Consider the following 19,054-nt stretch of genomic DNA (forward strand, 5'->3'; position numbering starts at 1 on the left):
TTTTGCTATTTCACATAACTGAAAGTTCATAAGATTCTAAAGCCAACTTCTATTCCATACTCATAGAGAAAACATTCCATAAGACATGATCATAAGACCTTCTCACAAATTGCAGAGGAACTGTTATAGCTTTCCTATGTCATTAGAACTGAGGACTTTTAACACTATAATAACAAGAGCACAGTATTTGGGTTAGGATTAGGGTTAGAGTTTAAAAAAAAAAAAGAAGCATAGTAGTGCCAAGATATAGCCCACAATCCCTGAGTGGGTGCTGCTCCAGAAAAGGGAGCTTCTACATCTTGGGTACACTCATTCAGAACTTGGCTTCAGCAACATGTAGTTGGGGGCAGGATGGGAAATGCTGACATCTCCCTCCTGGGATGATATTTCTCTAATTTAGAGAGGTAGTATGGTTCTGCTTCCTTGGCTGCCCCAGTCTAGATTGGAGTTTCCATCTTGCTGAGTTGAAGGAGGGATGGGAGTGAGTGAGTCTTGGCTCAAATCCTAGACACTTATGTTCTTACTGAGTTTTAGTAGATTTTTTTTGAAAATATTTCTTCATTTTCTATATGCTTTGGAATCATTTACAAATACTTGAAATGGCTGTTTTTTTTAAAAAATTATTTTCTCCAGTTTCTCTAGGGAGCCATTCCACAGAACCCCTCATGCTATTATGCCGAAAGTAGATCTCCCTATTTTCCTTTTAATATTTGTAGTACGTCACCATTCATTCCTGATATTGATAATTTATGTCTTTTTTCCTCTTGACCAGTCTAGCTAAAGTTTTACTGATTTTATTATTATTCTTAAAAAAACCCCACATTTTTGTTTTACTGATTTATTCTATATTTCATTGATTTATGCTCTAATCTTTTCTGCTTTAAAATTTGTTTTGAGTTTTTATTCCATTTTCTTTTTTCTAGTTTTTTAAAGTAGAAATTTAGATCATTGATTCTATTCTTTTTTAAAAAAAGTTATTTTAAGTAGGCTCCATGCCCAGTGTGGAGCCCAACACAGGCTTGAACTCACAACCCTGAGATCAAGACCTGAGCTGAGATCAAGAGTTAGGTGCTTAACTGATTGAGCCACCCAGGTGCCCCATTCCTTTTTTTAAAAATAAACATTTAAAGCTATTGATTGTCACCTGAGCCCTCTTTAGCTTCATGTAAACATTTTGAAATATTGTGTATTTATTATTATGCAGTTAAAATATTTTCTAATCCCTTGAGATTAATTTTCAATCCATGGATTATTTAGTATTATTGTTTTAGTGTTATTTAATCTGTTACCTACATATTTTACTGATTCAATGTCTCTTTTTATCAGAGAACACTTTAAAATTTCAATCTTTAAATTTGTTTAACCTTGCTTTCTGGCCCACCTTATGGTCTATTCTGGTGAATATACCACATGCACTTGAAAAGAGTTTATATTCTGTAGTTGTTAGGTGGAATATTTTATAGCTATCTATTAGGTCAAAGTAATTGATAATGTTCAGATATTCTATATTGGCTATATTGATTTTTTAAAAGATTTTATTTTTAAATAATCTCTATAGCCAGCGTGGGGTTGAACCCACAAACCCAAGATCAAGAGTCACTTACTCTGACTGAGCCAGCCAAGTGCCCCATATTGATTTTTATATAGTTGCTTTACCAATTACCAATAGGCATTAAAATCTTTAACTATGTAGAATTGCCTATTTTTCCTTTTTACTGTCAACTTTTGCTTAATGTGTTTTGATGACGTTTTTAGTTACACATACATATATGACTTTTATTTTTCTGATGAATCAACCCTTTTATCATTATTAATAATGTCCTTCTTTTTGTTGATAATAATTGTTGTGAAATCCATTCTCTAATATTAATATAACCCCTTCAGCATTTAAAAGAATACGGATCTCATGATACATCCATTCAACCTAAATCTGTCTTTATGTTTTAAGTGTATCTCTTGTAGATAGAATATAGCAAATTTTGCTTTTTTCTTTTTCCATTCTGGCAATACCTACATTTTAATCAGAATGTTTAGATCATTTACATTTAATGTGATTATTGATATGATTGGCTTCAGATCTGCCATTTTATTATTTTTTTATCCCCTCTTCACTATTGTTTCTCTATTCTTTCTATTTTGGATATTTCAGTATTATTTAGAAATTTTAAGTTTTTCTATTAGTTTTTTTTTTTTTTTAGCATGTGTCTTCATTTTTTTAGAGGTGGCTGTAGTGATTGCAACGTATTTCCTTAGCTTTTGAAAGTTTTCTTATAGTTAACCTTGTACGAATTTCTGTAATATGTACGAATGTTGTAACTGTGTGGGTTTCATTAGTCTTCTCACCACTCTTTACTATAGCTGTTAAATGTAGTATATCACCATATGTTATAAACCTCAGAGGACAGTTACAGTTTTTGCTGAAACCATTCACATATATTACAAAGAAGTTAAAAGAAGAAACATTTTACAAAATAATAAAAGTGGTCTTTTATTTTTTCAAGATACATAAAATCCTGGGTTGACAATTTTATTCTTTTAGCCCTTTCAATATGTTCTTTTGTTTTCTTCTAGCCTCTGTAATTTCTAATAAGAAGTTACTCACTAATTACATTTTGATTCTTTTGTATATAATCGGTCTTTTTTTTTTTTTTCTGCTTTCAAGTTTACTTTTTATCTTGGTTTTCAACCGTTTAACTACGGTGTGCCTTGGAAGGCCTTGTTTATAATTATCCAGCTTGGGAGTTACTAGTTTATTGAATATTCAAATTCATGTCATTTACCAGGTTTGTGAGATTTTGGGTCATTTCTTCAAATATATTTTCTTCCCCATTCTTTTCTTTCTTCCTCTTTGGGTCTATATTGTGTTAACAACACGTGTTACACCATTCGTTATTATTTAGCCTGTCTCTGAGGCTTTCCATATATTTTTCTCTCTGTTCTTCAGTTTGGATAATTTCAATTGATCTTAAGATTTTCAAACTCTTCTTTTTATCTATATTTCGTTAAATCAGTCTTGTGAATTTTTATAATTTATTATTGTATTGGTTCTATAATTTCCTTTTGGTTCTTTTTTTTTTAATTCTATTTTTCTTCTCAGATTTACTTTTTTTTTTTCATTGAGGGGATACATTTCTGTACATCACTGAGAATGGTTGTAATAGCTGCTTTAATATCCTTGTCTGCTGAGGCACCTGGGTGGCTCAGTCGGTTAAGTGTCTGCCTTCTGCTCAGGTCATGATCCCAGGGTCCTGGGATTGAGCCCTGCATAGGGTTCCCCGCTCAGCGGGGAGTCTGCTTCTCCCTCTGCAAACCCCCTCTCCCCCCGCCAGCTCATGCTTTCTCTCACCTGCTCTCTCAAATCAGTAAGTACAATCTTTAAAAAAATTAAAATAAAATAAAATCCTGTTTGCTAATTCCAAATCTGCAAGGGTTAATTTAAGTTTTGTTTTGTTTTTTTTTTATTAAAGTAATGAATGTCATTTTCTTTCTTTCTTTCTTTTTGTATCTTGCAGAATTCTCTATTGTATTCTGAAAAATATGAATGTTGAGTTGTGGAGACTCTGGCTTCTGCTATTTTTCTCCAATGAGTGATATTTTTTTCTTTTGTTTAAACAATTAACATGGTTAGACATAAATTGCAAACTCTGTTCCTTGAGCAACAGTTCTACATTCAGTTTGTCTTTGTTATTTAAGTGAGCACCTTGAGTTGGTTTTTCACACAAAGTTCAGCCAAAGGTATAGACAGAGAATTTAGTGATTCCCTTCCTGACTTTTTCTTTTCTGAAACTCCCTTTTTCCTCTCTAGTGGCTGCAGTTGTCATCAACAAAATCAAGACATTTTTTTGCTTTTCAGATCTGTTCTCTACCTTTTGTCAGAATTCCTGTTGGGGGCTCAACAATTTATTTTCACATTTGGAGTAGTTCTACTTTTTTCACATTTGGAGTTTGCAATCTAGTATAGCAATAATATTGTCATTGAAAACTTCAGTGGTCTTTTTCTTATCCCAGCAAAATCTCTCTTCTTGTGGCAGGTGTGATATTCCACACACAGATACCCAGACTAGGCAATTGGTCCTATAAAAGCAACAGCTCTTTGATCACCAAAAGAGCCTATTTATCCTTGGAATTTATTTATTTTTAAACCTACTGCTCTTTGATGGCCTAAAGTATAATTTTCATTTTATTCTGTGTTTTCTTGTTGTAGCAACAATCTTTTGTGACCTACACTCTATCTGAAAGCAAGCAAAATTCTTAGTGGTTTTTACACTGTCTTTTATACGCCTTATGATTTCCCAGATCAGTGTTCATTTGTCAAAAAATTTCTAGCATTTTATCTATACACAGTAGCTGAACTATATTGATCATTATGTTACACTGTGAAGAGTTCTCATGTCTCATTTTTCCCTTGATTTTCGGTATTATTTCATTTTTACTATATAGTGTGATGACTTTCTACTGTTCTTTTTTTCTCCTATTAGAATTATGTTTGCCTTCATATTCTTTGACCCTTGGAAGAAGTCCTAAGCAACTTTTCATAACATTTGAGGTCTGACCCTTGCTACAGTCTCAACAAATTAAATATCCTATATTTAAAATTTTCCAGTTGCTTATTCTTTCTACACATTTGTATAAGAACGTTAGAAGCAGCATAACTAAGTCATTAAGTGCAAGGATCCTAAAACCAGATTGGTCTGGGTTCACATCTTAACTTTATTCTGTGTGATCTTGGGCAAGTTTCTTATCTTCTATGTGACAGAGTTTCTCTAATTGTAAAATGAAGATAAATAATACCTCATAGAGTTCTTAAAAGGCTTAAGTAATAGGCTAATATTTTAAAACACTAAGGACAGCAATTTGTACAAAAAAGTGCTCTAAAATAGTTTGTTCGATAAATTTTGATGTACAGAACAACACCATTATCAAAATGAGTTTTTATTTTTAGTCTCATAAGAAAAACCTGATGTAAAAAGCCCCATTTACTTAAGAAAGCATATAAAAGGCTAACAGTAGATAGATCTGATGAAATAATTCAGGGGGACAATAGGCTCTTGATTTTTTCCACAGAAATATAGAAATTTTAGTTAAAAATTTGGCAAAGCAATATTTACTTTTTCTGTTTGCCATGAATAGCACTATCAGTTTTACACCAGAGTACATTGACGGTCATTTACTATTTTCTACCATGTAAAGTACAGTCTTAGCTTGTTTGTCAAATTGATATTATAACTAACAGAAGACTGTTCTTAAATTCTGAAAAACGTGACAGTGCTTTTCTAGATTTCCAGAAGGTGGTACTATTGCTACATACATACATAATTTGTTACCAAAAAAATAGCTATTTCAACTTAACTTTTACAATTTTGATTAGATTGGATTTTCAGTAGCATTTCCTAAAGTGTGTTTTGAAGTATAGTAATTTCCTTGATAACTGAATTAGCATAACATTAGTTCTTAGTGGGTTAAATAAAGTTAAGCAGATTACACAGGACTATTTACTGTGAGGCATTTTTCATTTTACTTTTTTCACAGAATATAGGTAGATACAGATTAGTTACAAATATAGATACATTTATAGAACAAACTTAGAGAAAATGGTCTTATAGGAATTCAAACTCAATAAAATATGATTTAAAAATATTAGGACAATCCACAGAACGGAAGAAAATTTTTTACAGATGGTATATATGATAAGGGAGTTGTCTCTAGAATATATAAAGAACTATTTCAAATCAATAACGGAAGACAAAAGGCAGCAAGGGATTGTTCATTGATAGGATGAATGTGTAAGGAAGGTGTGGTATATATACACAATGGAATATTAGCCATAAGAAAGAATGAAATCTTGTCATTTACAACAACATGGATAGACCTAGAAGGTATTATGCTAAGTGAAATAAGTCAGAGAAAGACAAATACCAGACAGATTTTACTTATAGGTGGAATCTAAAAAACCCCCACGGAAACCAATGGATAAACAATAACAAAAAAGAGAAACATGCATAAATATAGAGAACAAACTAGTGTTGCCAAAGGGGAGAGGGATAGAGAATAAGCAAAATAGGCTAAGGGGATTAAGAGGTACAAACTTCCAGTTATAAGTCATGAGGATGAAAAGTACAGCATAGGGATATAGTCAATAATATTATAATGACTCTGTATGGTGACACATGGTAACTACACTTAGCATTTTGTAATGTATATAATCACTCTATTGTGCATCTGAAACTAATATGTCAATTATACTTCAGTTAATAAAAAATCAGCAAAGAATCTAAAGACGTTTCTTCAAAAAGGATACACAAATGGCCAATATGTACATGAAAAAATACTCAACATCATTAGCCATCAAAGAAATACAAATCAAAATCACAATGAGGTACAATTTCACACCCACTTAAATGACTATGATAAAAAAGATAGATAATAAATGTTAAGGAGGTTGTGTAAAAATAGAAAAACACCTTGGTCAGAATGTAATTATTTTGGAAAATGATTTGGCAGTTTCTCAAAATGTTAAAGATAGTGTTCCCATATGACCCACTAATTCCAATCTTAGGTATATATCTAAGAGAAATGAAAACGTGCATACAAAACTTGTATATAAATGTTCATAGCAACATTATTCATAATAGCCAAAAAATGAAAACAATCCAAAGGTCTATCAACTGATGAATGGATAAATAAAATTCTGTATATTATACAATGGAATATTATTCAGCAATAAAAAAGTGCTGACATGCTATATTAAGGATGAACCTTGAAAACATTTTAAGTGAAAGAAGCCACTCACAAAAGACCACATATTATATGACTCCATATTTATGAAATATTCAGAATAGACACAAAGTAGATTATTGGTTACCAATAGTGAGGGAGAGGGTGATGGAAGCATGGGGGTAGATGGCAATAAAATTTATTTCAAACATCTATCTAGACACTGGATTTTTTCTTGAATAGTTACACTGTATATTGCTGAGTTTCAGTAGCCAGTTCTGGGTCATGTGTGCTTTTTTTTTTTCATGTGAAGACAATCTGTTACAAAGTCAAAAATCTAGGCTAATAATTTCCTAAATAAAATAGAAAGTATAGTAGCTAGCAATAAATTGCTTGATTCATTGTAACTGTATAGACCAGTATTACTTCAGCCTCATTTTTCTAGGTTATTGTGAACATTATTATATTCAATAACCATTTAAATATTTTTTCTGTGAGCTTTGTGATCATCCATTTTGCCCATTTTCTATTGGATTTTTTCCCCTCAAATTTTAAAGGACTCTTCAGGTGTCAGGGAGACTAGTCTTTATGATGCAAATGTTTTTTCCTCAGTTTATCACTTGTTTTCTGACTTTACTTGTTATATTTGCCATGCAAAACTTTTTAAAATGTCTAATTTATCAACTTTTTTTGTTGCATCATAGTTAAAAATGCCTTACCCACCCACAGGTTATAAAGGAATATACCCATATTTCTTCTTGTACTTGTGTGATTTCATTTTTTACATAAAAATCTTAGATCTATTTGGAGTTTATTCAGGTGTATTGTGAAGTGTAAATCCAGTTTTATCTTTTTTCCAAATTGATATAATTGTTTCATTATAATTTATAAAATGTTCATATTTCCCCCAGTGTTTTGAGATACCATACTCTTTAAACACTAAATTTCTCTATGTAATTGAGTCTGGCCTTTCTGTTTTCTTTGGTCTGTTTCTCTGTATGCTCTAATGCCATATTATTAAACCTATTAAGGGGTTTTAATGTCTTCTAATATCTGATAGAGCATGGCTTCATCATTCCTCTTTTGAAAGGTTTTCCAAAATATTCTTTACTACTTATTGTTCAATATGACCTTTAATATTAGCTTTGTTAAGAAAACATATTTTTATTGGAATGCTATGTATATATACATATGCATATAAATACATATGTTACATATGTATGTAATATCTTGGAGAGAAATTATGTAGTCAGGATATTGAGTTCTTTCCTAGAAAATGAATATGTTTCCATTTATTCAAGACAGGTGTGTTTTTAAGTTTTCCTTATATACATTTTGCATATTTGCACTTTCCTTATATCCTCTGGTTGATTATTTGTATATATGAAAGTTACCGATTTTGTGTATTAAATTTATATCCTTCTACTTTATTGTTTGACTTAGTTTTTTATTAATAATCCCTTGGGAAAATTGGGCAGCTATATACAGAAGAATGAAACTTGACTATTCTCTAACACCATACACAAAGATAAACTCAAAATGGATGAAAGACCTCAACGTGAGACAGGAATCCATCAAAATCCTAGAGGAGAACATAGGCAGTAACCTCTTCGACATCAGCCATGGCAACTTCTTTCAGGATACCTCTCCAAAGGCAAGTGAAACAAAAGCAAAAATGAACTTTTGGGACTTCATCAAGATAAAAAGCTTCTGCACAGCAAGGGAAACAGTCAACAAAACAAAGAGGCAACCCACAGAATGGAAAAAGATATTTGCAAATGGCACTACGGACAAATGGCTGATATCCAAGCTCTATAAAGAACTTCTCAAACTCAACACCCAAAAAACAAATAATCAAGTCAAAAAATGGGCAGAAGACATGAACAGACACTTTTCAAAAGAAGACATAAAAATGGCTAACAGACACATGAAAAAATGTTAGCCATTTTTTTTTTTTTTAAAGATTTTATTTATTCATTTATTTGAGAGAGTGAGAGAGAGAGCACATGAGAGGGGGGAAGGTCAGAGGGAGAAGCAGACTCCCTGCCGAGCAGGGAGCCCGATGCGGGACTCGATCCCGGGACTCCAGGATCATGACCTGAGCCGAAGGCAGTCGCTTAACCAACTGAGCCACCCAGGCGCCCAATGTTAGCCATTTTTTGTCATTATCATTAGCCATCAGGGAAATTCACCAAATCAAAACCACACTGAGATACCACCTTACACCAGTTAGAATGGCAAAAACTGACAAGGCAAGAAAAATTTGTTGGAAAGGTTGTGGAGAAAGGGGAACCCTCTTACACTGTTGGTGGGAATGCAAGTTGGTACAGCCACTTTGGAAAACAGTGTGGAGGTTCCTCAAAAAATTAAAAATAGAGCTACCCTATGACCCAGCAATTGCACAGATGTAGTGAAAAGAAGGGACATATGCACCCCAATGTTCATGGCAGCAATGTCCACAATAGCCAAACTGTGGAAAGAGCCGAGATGCCCTTCAACAGACACAGATGTAGTGAAAGGAAGGGCCCCAAAGACACAAGATGTAGTGAATTGGGGTATTTACCCCAAAGACACAGATGTAGTGAAAAGAAGGGCCATATGCACCCAGTATTCATAGCAGCAATGTCTGCAATAGCAAAACTGTGGAAAGAGCCGAGATGCCCTTCAACAGATGAATGGATAAAGATGATGTGGTCCATACATACAATGGAATATTACTCAGCCATCAGAAAGGATGAATACCCAACTTTTACATCAACATGGATGGGACTGGAGGAGATTATGCTAAGTGAAATAAGTCAAGCAGAGAAAGTCAATTATCATACGGTTTCACTTATTTGTGGAACATAAGGAATAGCATGGAGGATTTCAGGAGAAGGAAGGGAAAATGAAGGGGGGGAAATCGGAGGGGGAGACAAACCATGAGAGACTATGGACTCCGAGAAACAGACTGAAGGTTTTGGAGGGGTGGGGGGTGGGGGGTTGGGTTAGCCCGGTGATGGGTATTAAGGAGGGCACGTATTGAATGGAGCACTGGGTATTATATGCAAACAATGAATCATGGAACACTACATCAAAAACTAATGATGTACTGTATGGTGACTAACGTAACAATTAAAATTAAATAAAATAATTCCTTGGATTTTCCAGATTTATAGTCATATGATCTGCAAATAGGGAGTTCTACTTTCTTCTTTTACAGTGCTTAATCTTCTATTTGATTTTGCTTTGCTAATACTGCCAATGTCAAAAAGTACTGAGACAATGGAACTCCTTCCTTGCCTTGTTCCTCATCCTGGTGGGAATGCCTCTTGTCAGAAGTTTCCCATTATGTAAGATATTAGCTTTAGGAGTGATGTTTAGTAATCATGTTAAGGACATATGCATTAAATACTATTTTATTAAGTATTTTTTAAAAATGAGGGATAGTTGTCAAATTTTGTCAGAGGCCTTTTTAGCTTCTATGGTGATAATATGATTCTTCTTAAATTATTAGTAGAGTAAAATATATTAAATTAATATTAAACCATCCTTATAATTTTGGAATAAATCTCTCTTGCCTCATACTGTATTATTTTCATATAGTGTTGATATTTTTTGCTAATATATGTTTAGGATTATTTTTTGCATTAGTATTTAGAAATGAATTCATAAGAATTTTAAAAATGTATGATACCTTTATTAAGTTGATGCATCAGTATTATACTTGCTTCATAAAAATAATTATAAGGTTTTTCTCCTTTTTTGCATTCCCTGAAACAGTTTAGGTAGTATTGGGAACATGTGGTTTTGATACTTTGACAGAATTATTCTATGAAGACATCTGATTCTGATTCCTTTATTACAGTACAGTTTTTTAAATAACTTTCTCTACTTATTCCATGGAAATTGGTCTGTTTAATTTGCCTATCTCTATAGGATTCAGTTTTTCCTAAGAAATTATTTATTTCATCTAGAATTTTCTAGGTTATTTGCATAGATGTTTATAAACTACTGTCTTATGATTTTAAAATCCTGTTTCAAGATAAATTTCTCTTTATTATGTCTTACTTTCTATTTGTATGCTTTCTCCTTTTTTCCCTCTTGACTAGTTAAGCTAGTACTTTGTATTATTGCTTATTTTTTAAGAACTAGTATTTTGATTTATTTAGCATTTTGTTTTTCTTTTTTATAACTCAATATATGCTGTTATTATTGTTCTTTATTACACTTTAAATTTATTTTACTGTACTTTTTCTAACTTTCTTTGTTGGGAATTTGATTATATTTTCATTTTATTGATATAAGTGTTTAAGCCTATACATTTTCTTCTGACCACCACTTTTATTGTATTCCATAGATTCTTTGATTTTTATTTTTTTATTATCACGATTCTTTAGAAATTTAGAAATTTTGATTTTATTTCTTCATTTCCAAAGAATTGTATAGCAAGTTTAAAATTTTTTTATTGAAGGGCCTTTCACTTAAGGGTCTTTGTTTTCTGTTTTTAATTAATTTCTAGTTATTGTTTTATAGTCAGAGAATGTGGCATTAATTTTACTTTATGAAACAACAGATTTTGGTAACCTCATAGATGGTCAGATTTACTGAATGCTTCATGTACACTTGAGAAAAAAGTATGTTCTTTTTTTGTATGTGTCAATAAGATCTACCTTATTGATTATATTATGTAGGTTATATATATATATCTTTACTTAATGTTTTTTCTTCTTCTTTTTTTTTAAGCAAGAGTGAAGTATTAAGCTTCCCTGTAGTTCTGTCTGTTTTTCTGTGTTTTCTGTAATTTATGCTTTGTTAAGGAAGTTACTGGATTATATGGTGAATATGTGTTCATAGCCATTACTTCTTCACTGTGAATTGGATCCCTTAGCATTATGAAATAAACTTTTTGTCTAATTTGATATTTCCAAGCCATGGAATGTCAAGATTTCTTATTCATTTGCATTTACCTTGTCTAGCTTTTCTGAATCATTTTGTTTTAAGTGGGTCTGTTTATTTAACAGTTGGGTTTTGCTACATGAGGCAATATGAAAATGTTTTTTAATAGGTGAGGTAAATTCATTTTTATTTATTGATATAATTATATGTTTAATATTTACATATTTACTGTGTATTATATATTTGTTGCATTTCTTTTTCTATGTTGTTTATATATTTTTATGTTCCTTATCTTAATACCTTTAATATATATATACATATATAAAATAGTTATGTATTTATTTATAAATACTTAATAAAATAAATATTTATGTATTTATTATGTATTTATATATTTATTTATAAATATATATGTTTACTATATTTATTATATATATATACATATATAAAATATATATTTTACATGTTCTGTTTGTTTTTGTTCTTATAGTTATCTTTGTGCTAATACCTTCATTAATGACCATTTCCTTATTTAGATTTTTTCCCCCATCTTCTCTATTATCTTCTTGCTGATCTTTTTTACCTCTCTATTTTATTTAAATTATTTTGTTATTTTAATTTTTGCTTATGTCCCATATTATATTCTCAGTCTAATGTGTTGTTCCTTGGATGTCTTCCAGTTTTGTGTTTGTTTTGTTGATGATTTTTTCCTTATTTTCAGTTTTGTTCCTGAGTTAGTCAACTCTCATTTTACATCTTCTTGTTTTTATGTTAATTTTTATTTTGAACTTTTAAATATATTCTTTGAGTTTTTTCATATCACCAAATACTTGTTTAAGGATATTTAATTTAAATGGCATATTTTTCTGTGCTTTGTGGTTGTTTTTTGGGGAATAATTTTCATCATCTGAAATGTTTTGCTTTTCACTTTTTGGTTTTCTAATACAATACCTTTAGTATGGATGGTGTCTTCCTTTTTCTGTTAATTTTGGAATATCTTATATTTTCCTATGCCAGCAATAACAATTGTAAGGAGAAAAGGAAGTTTGGTGGCTTTTTAGATTTCTTAGTGCAAGAGTCCCCTCTTCTGTTGGTATGATGAAGTGCAGGTTCTTTAATTAATGTCTACATTTTTTTGTGGGCAGAGGAGAGAGGATAATGGTGTCTTCTGATGTTTCTATATTCTTTTGTTTTTGTAAAATCTTTTATTTTCTACTACTTATTCCTCCTTTCCCCTTATCCCTCAAATCCATGGAGATCCAAAGCCATTCTTCCTTCCAAGTCTTTCTGCTCTTCTGGAGAAGGGGTACAACTCCCAATATGATTGCATCCACTTTCAAGGCCCTCCCTCTCACTTCCCCATAACCCGAACTCTGAACATCCAGATATCAGATTTATTTACTATCAAAAGATAGCAGGACTCTATCTTTTGGAAGATGATTATATCTGCATTGCACACCCCAAGTGCCACTTCCTGCTCTGAGGGGGATCCAGAGGTGGTTCTTCTGGTTTCTGAATGTTTATCTTAGTCACATGTAAATTTAAGTGTTATTCTGTTTTAGTCGTGTTGTAGGCATGAGCTATTGGGCAGTTTTATTCATTGTCTCTGATCTGTATGGTATTCAGAATATATATGGAGATTCTAAATTTGGTGGCCCCATTATCCTGTGGAATTCCAAAGTCAGATTATGTTATTTTTGAACAAATATAATTATTAATGAGGTCTTCCATTTTTGAGCTACAATTTCTTTCCTTATAATTTCTACATATCAATCCTGGTTGTATCTTTTGAGACAACATAGAATAAAACAAATTTCTCTCTTATGTTCTAGCAAAAGCTGTTCCCCAGCCCATAAAATCTTTCCTCTGAAATAATCATCTATCAACCCTTCAACCAATACTCAGGTGTTGGAGCTTCAAGTCACCCTCCCGTCATCTGATCACTTTCTTTATCAAAGGTGCAAACTTCTCAGGTTCATAGTTTTCTGTAATACATTTACCAGCATAACTTGAGGACATTATTACCATAGGAAGAAGCTAACAATACCAATTCAAGGGGCACCTGGGTGGCTCAGTCGTTAAGCGTCTGCCTTCGGCTCAGGTCATGATCCCAGGGTCCTGGGATCGAGCCCCACATCGGGCTCCCTGCTCTGCGGGAAGTCTGCTTCTCCCTCTCCCAACTCCCCCTGCTTGTGTTCCCTCTCTCACTGTGTCTCTCTCTGTCAAAAAAAAAAAAAAAAAAAAAAAACAATTCAAAAGTTCACTCTTAGAACAATTTACTTTCCTTTGTCCAAATACAATGACTTATGTAAAGAAATAAAGGAAAATTGAAAATGGGAACAAAACACGTTTTTATATTTTGCTTTTGATAGTGGACAATTATCAGTTGGCTTATTCACAAACACAGGAAGTATTTGTTCTGACTGGAAGAACAGTTAATGTGTCTAAATATTTCTAACCAAATGTAGCAAATAAAATGTAGAATAGCCTGAGTGAATATGAATACTTATGAATCTTAATTAGGAGTCCAGTGCTGCAAAGTGAATGCTAATGAATTAAGAGAGCACTGCTTTGCTTGTTCTCATTTATGTGGCACTGACAGGGTTATGCCTTTTTTATGCAATGATGCAAGTAAATCCGGGGGTTGCTAAAAATTCTCAGTACAGAGCACAGTATTCTTAGAGGGTTCAGACAGAAAGATAGGAGAATGTGGCGAAATGGAGTGGGCCAGTGAAGTTCCTTACATGACTTTACCACCGCCACTTCCATGTGTTCTCATATATTTATTGAAGAGCAAAGAAATAAAACTGAAGATTTGGGTACAGAAAGAAATATAAACTTAAGCCTAGAGGATAAAGTTTAAGCAAAAAAAAAAAAGTCTACCCTACTAGTTTGGGACCGTAGGAGCAAAATCACTACTAAATATCAATAAATAACACTCCTGCTTACTTCACAAATCAAGGTAATAATATAGAAAATACCTTATATTTGTGCATGATTTTCTAGTGTATCTACCACATTCCTCATATATCTCACTAAGTCTTTAGAGAAACTGAATACACACAAGGCAAGATTCATCAAGATTAGGTGATTTGTCCATAGACACTCAGATAGTGACAGAGCCAGTACTAACACTCATGTTTTTAATAGTCAATGGACCACAGCATATTGAGAAAGTGTAATGTAATTCATTGTTATCTTCAATACGCAAATGCTTCTTAGACTTGTGGTTTTATACTTGTTGAACTAGCTTAATAAAAATTTATGTGCAATACATACATGCTTGCATATACAAGTGTTCACACATACATGTATGTGAATACATATGCAGATATCCATACCCACACACATGTGATGTATTTCTTAACTACACAGCTTCCACTAAAATGTAAGCTCTAAAGGGTAAGGATTTTAGTTTCTTTTAGTCATTGTCCTGTCTCCAACACCCAAAGGAGTCACTAGTACATGATGGGTGATCAATTAACATGTTTTAAATACAAGAATAATCCACTGGTATGTTAATAATTATAGCCATTTTGCAAATCATGTTTATGTATATTTGCTACATTATTTAAGAATAGTCTTTCTTAAATAAAACTAAAGCATGTAACCTGTGGGACAGGTTAGGCATACATAAATTAGGTAGTGCATATGCTGAACAAATATAGGGAGGGATGGAAGGAAGAGATAGGCACTTGACATTCATGAGGCATGAAATATTCAAGACAGTTATACACTTAAATTGGCAACCTATTATTGACATCCAGTCTGGCCACAAGTGTCCTTTGCTGGGGCTGGTCAAGGGGTCAAGCTCCTGACCAGGAATATTTGCTCCTACAACTCTAATTGATCAAATGCGTGCAGGCTCTAGGTACCTGCCATCTGCTGAGTTGCCCTTCTCACCTTTAACTCCGGTCCTTATAACTACATTGTAAGCAGAGAAGGCTGATGTAACAGAGAATAAGAGGGAAGAACAAGCCAGCAAGTGAGAGGGGAGGGAGGGGGAGAAAGAGAGGTTGGGAGAGGGAGATGAGGGGAGAGAGAGAAAAAAAGAGAACATATGAACATTGTGCAACACAGGATTCAGGCAGCATGGTACCTTTATCTTGCTTGAACCCTATTCTAGGTATATTAACCAACTTCATTTCTTTCCCCTTGCTTATTTTTTAAAAATTTCAATTTTAATTCCTATGTAGTTAACATACAGCGTTCTATTAGTTTTGGGTGTACAATATAGTGATTCAACAGCTCCATATATTAATCACTGCTCATCAGTTGTGCTCTTAATCCCCTTTACCTATTTGACCCATCCCCCCACCCATCTGCCTCTGGTAACCATCTGTTTGTTCTCTATAGTTAAGAGTCTGTTTTTTTGGTTTCTCTCTCTCTTTTTCCCCCCCATTGTTCACCGTTCTGTTTCTTAAATTCCACGTATAAGTGAAATCATATGGTATTTGTCTTTCTCTGACTGGCTTATTTTGCTTAGCATTATGCTCTCTAGTTCCATGCATATTGTTGCAGATGGCAGGATTCACTATTTTTTATGGCTTAATAATATTCTATTGTATATATGTATACAATATCTTTATCCATTCATCAACTGATGGACACTTGAGCTGCTTCCATAGTTTGGCTATTGTAAGTAATGTTGCAATAAACATAGGGGTGCACATATCCTTTCAAATTAGTGTTTTTGTATTCTTTGGGTAAATACCCAGTAGTACAATTACTAGATCGTAAGGTAGTTCTATTTTTAATTTTTTGAGGAACCTCCATACTATTTTCCACAGTGGCTGCAACGGTTTATTTTTGTTTATTTATTGTTTATTTTTTTGGTGTTGAGTTTGATAATTTCTTTATATATTTTGGATACTAACCCTTTAACAGATATGTCCTTTGCAAATATCTTCTCCCATTCTGTAGGTTGCCTTTTAGCTTTGTTGATTGTTTCCTTCACTGAGCAGAAGCTTTTCATTTTGATGAAGTGCCAATAGTTTATTTTTGCTTTTGTTTCCTTGCCTTAGCAGATATATCTAGAAAGTAGTTTCTATGGCTGGTGTCAAAGAGGTTACTACTGCCTGTGTTCTCTTCTAGGATTTTTATGGTTTCAGGTTTCACAATTACGTCTTTAATCCATTTTGAATTTATTTTTGTGTATGGTGTAAGAAAGTGGTCCAGTTTCATTTCTTTGCATGTTGCTGTCCAGTTTTCCCAGCACCATTTCTTGAAGAGACTCTTTTTTTCCATTGGATATTCTTTCCCGCTTTGTCAAAGATTAATTGACTATATAGTTGTGGGTTCATTTCTCGGTTTTCTATTCTGTTCTATTGATCTATGTGTCTATTTTTGTACCAGTACCATACTGATTTGATCACTACAGCTTTGAAATATAATTTGAAGTCTGGAATTGTGATGCCTCCAACTTTGCTTTTCATTTTCAAGATTGCTTTGGGTATCTGCGTCTTTTGTGGTTCCATGCAAATTTTAGGACTATTTATTCTAGCTCTGTGAAAAATGCTGTTGGTAGTTTGATAGGGATTACTTTAAATGTGTCCCTTTTACAATTGCACCAGAAACAGTAAGATACTTAGGAATAAACCTAACCAAAGAGGTGAAAGACCTGCAGTCTGAAAACTATAAAACACTGATTAAAGAAACTGAAGATGACACAAAGAATTGGAAAGACATTCCATGCTCATGGATTGGAAGAACAAATATTTTAAAATGCCAAAGCATCTAGTGTATTTTTAATTTCATTTATTGTGTTCTCCATTTCTCACTGGTTCTTTTTTATGTTTTCTTTTTTTTTTTTTTAAGTTTTTTTAAAAATTTTTAAAAATTTTTTATTAACATATAATGTATTATTTGTTGCAGGGGTACAGGTCTGTGATTCATCAGTCTTACACAATTCAGAGCACTCACCATAGTACATACCCTCCCCAATGTCCATCACCCTGCCACCCATCCCTCCCACTCCCCTCTATTCCAGCAACCCTCAGTTTGTTTCCTGAGATTAAGAGTCTCTTATGGTTTGTCTCCCTCTCCGGTTTTGTCTTGTTTCATTTTTCCCTCCCTTCTCCTATGATCCACTGTCTTGTTTCTCAAAATCCTCATATCAGTGAGATCATATGATACTTATCTTTCTCTGATTGACTTATTTCACTTAGCAAAATATCCTCTAGTTCCATCCACGTCGTTGCAAATGGCAAGATTTCCCCTTTTTGATGGCTGCATAATATTCCATTATATATATACCACCTCTTCTTTATCCATTCATCTGTTGATGGACATCTATGCTGTTTCCATAGTTTGGCTATTGTGGACCTTGCTGCTATAAACATTGGGGTGCATGTGCCCCTTTTGATCCCTACATTTGTATCTTTGGGGTAAATACCTAGTAGTGCAATTGCTGGTTCATAGGGTAGCTCTATTTTCAACTTTTTGAGGAACCTCCATACTGTTTTCCAGACGGGCTGCACAAGCTTGCATTCCCACCAACAGTGTAGGAGGGTTCCCCTTTCTCTGCATCCTCGCCAACAACTGTCATTTCCTAACTTGTTAATTTTAGCCATTCTGACTGGTGTCAGGTGGTATCTCATTGAGGTTTTGATTTGTATCTCCCTGATGCCGAGTGATGTTGAGCACTTTTTCATGTGTCTGTTGGCCATTTGGTTTTGGTAGTTTGATAGGGATTACTTTAAATATGTTCATGTCTGTTCATGTCTTCTGCCCATTTCTTGATTGGATTATTTGTTCTTTGGGTGTTGAGTTTGATAAGTTCTTTATAGATTTTGGATACTACCCCTTTATCTCATATGTTATTTGCAAATATCTTCTCCCGTTCTGTCAGTTGTCTTTTGGTTTTGTTGACTGTTTCCTTTGCTGTGCAAAAGCTTTTTATCTTGATGAAGTCCCAATAGTTCATTTTTGCCCTTGCTTCCCTTGCCTTTGGCGATGTGTCTAGGAAGAAGTTGCTGCGGCTGAGGTCGAAGAGGTTGCTGCCTGTGTTCTCCTCTGGGATTTTGATGGATTCCTGTCTCATGTTTAGGTCTTTCATCCATTTTGAGTCTATTTTTGTGTATGGTATAAGGTAATGGTCCAGTTTCATTCTTCTGCATGTGGTTGTCCAATTTTCCCAACACCATTTGTTGAAGAGGCTGTCTTTTTTCCATTGGATATTCTTTTCTGCTTTGTCGAAGATTAGTTGACCATATAGTTGAGGATCCATTTCTGGGCTGTCTATTCTGTTACATTGATCTATGTGTCTGTTTTTGTGCCAGTACCATACTGTCTTGATGATTACAGCTTTGTAATAGAGCTTGAAGTCCGGCATTGTGATGCCACCAGCTTTGCTTTTCTTTTTCAACATTCCTCTGGCTATTCGGGGTCTTTTCTGGTTCCATCCAAATTCTAGGATTATTTGTTCCATTTCTTTGAAAAAAGTTGATGGTATTTTCATAGG

At 33.4% G+C, this 19,054-nt stretch overlaps 1 protein-coding gene across 3 annotated transcripts in view; it reads left to right on the forward strand.

The window, feature by feature from the left end:
• FBXO4 (F-box protein 4) overlaps nucleotides 1-19,054 on the forward strand; it is a 509,956-nt gene that overhangs the window by 13,365 nt on the left and 477,537 nt on the right. The gene's annotated exons all lie outside the window — the stretch shown is intronic.

Source organism: Phoca vitulina, unplaced genomic scaffold (assembly GCF_004348235.1).
Source record: "Phoca vitulina isolate PV1807 unplaced genomic scaffold, GSC_HSeal_1.0 scaffold17, whole genome shotgun sequence".
Taxonomy (NCBI): domain Eukaryota; kingdom Metazoa; phylum Chordata; class Mammalia; order Carnivora; family Phocidae; genus Phoca; species Phoca vitulina.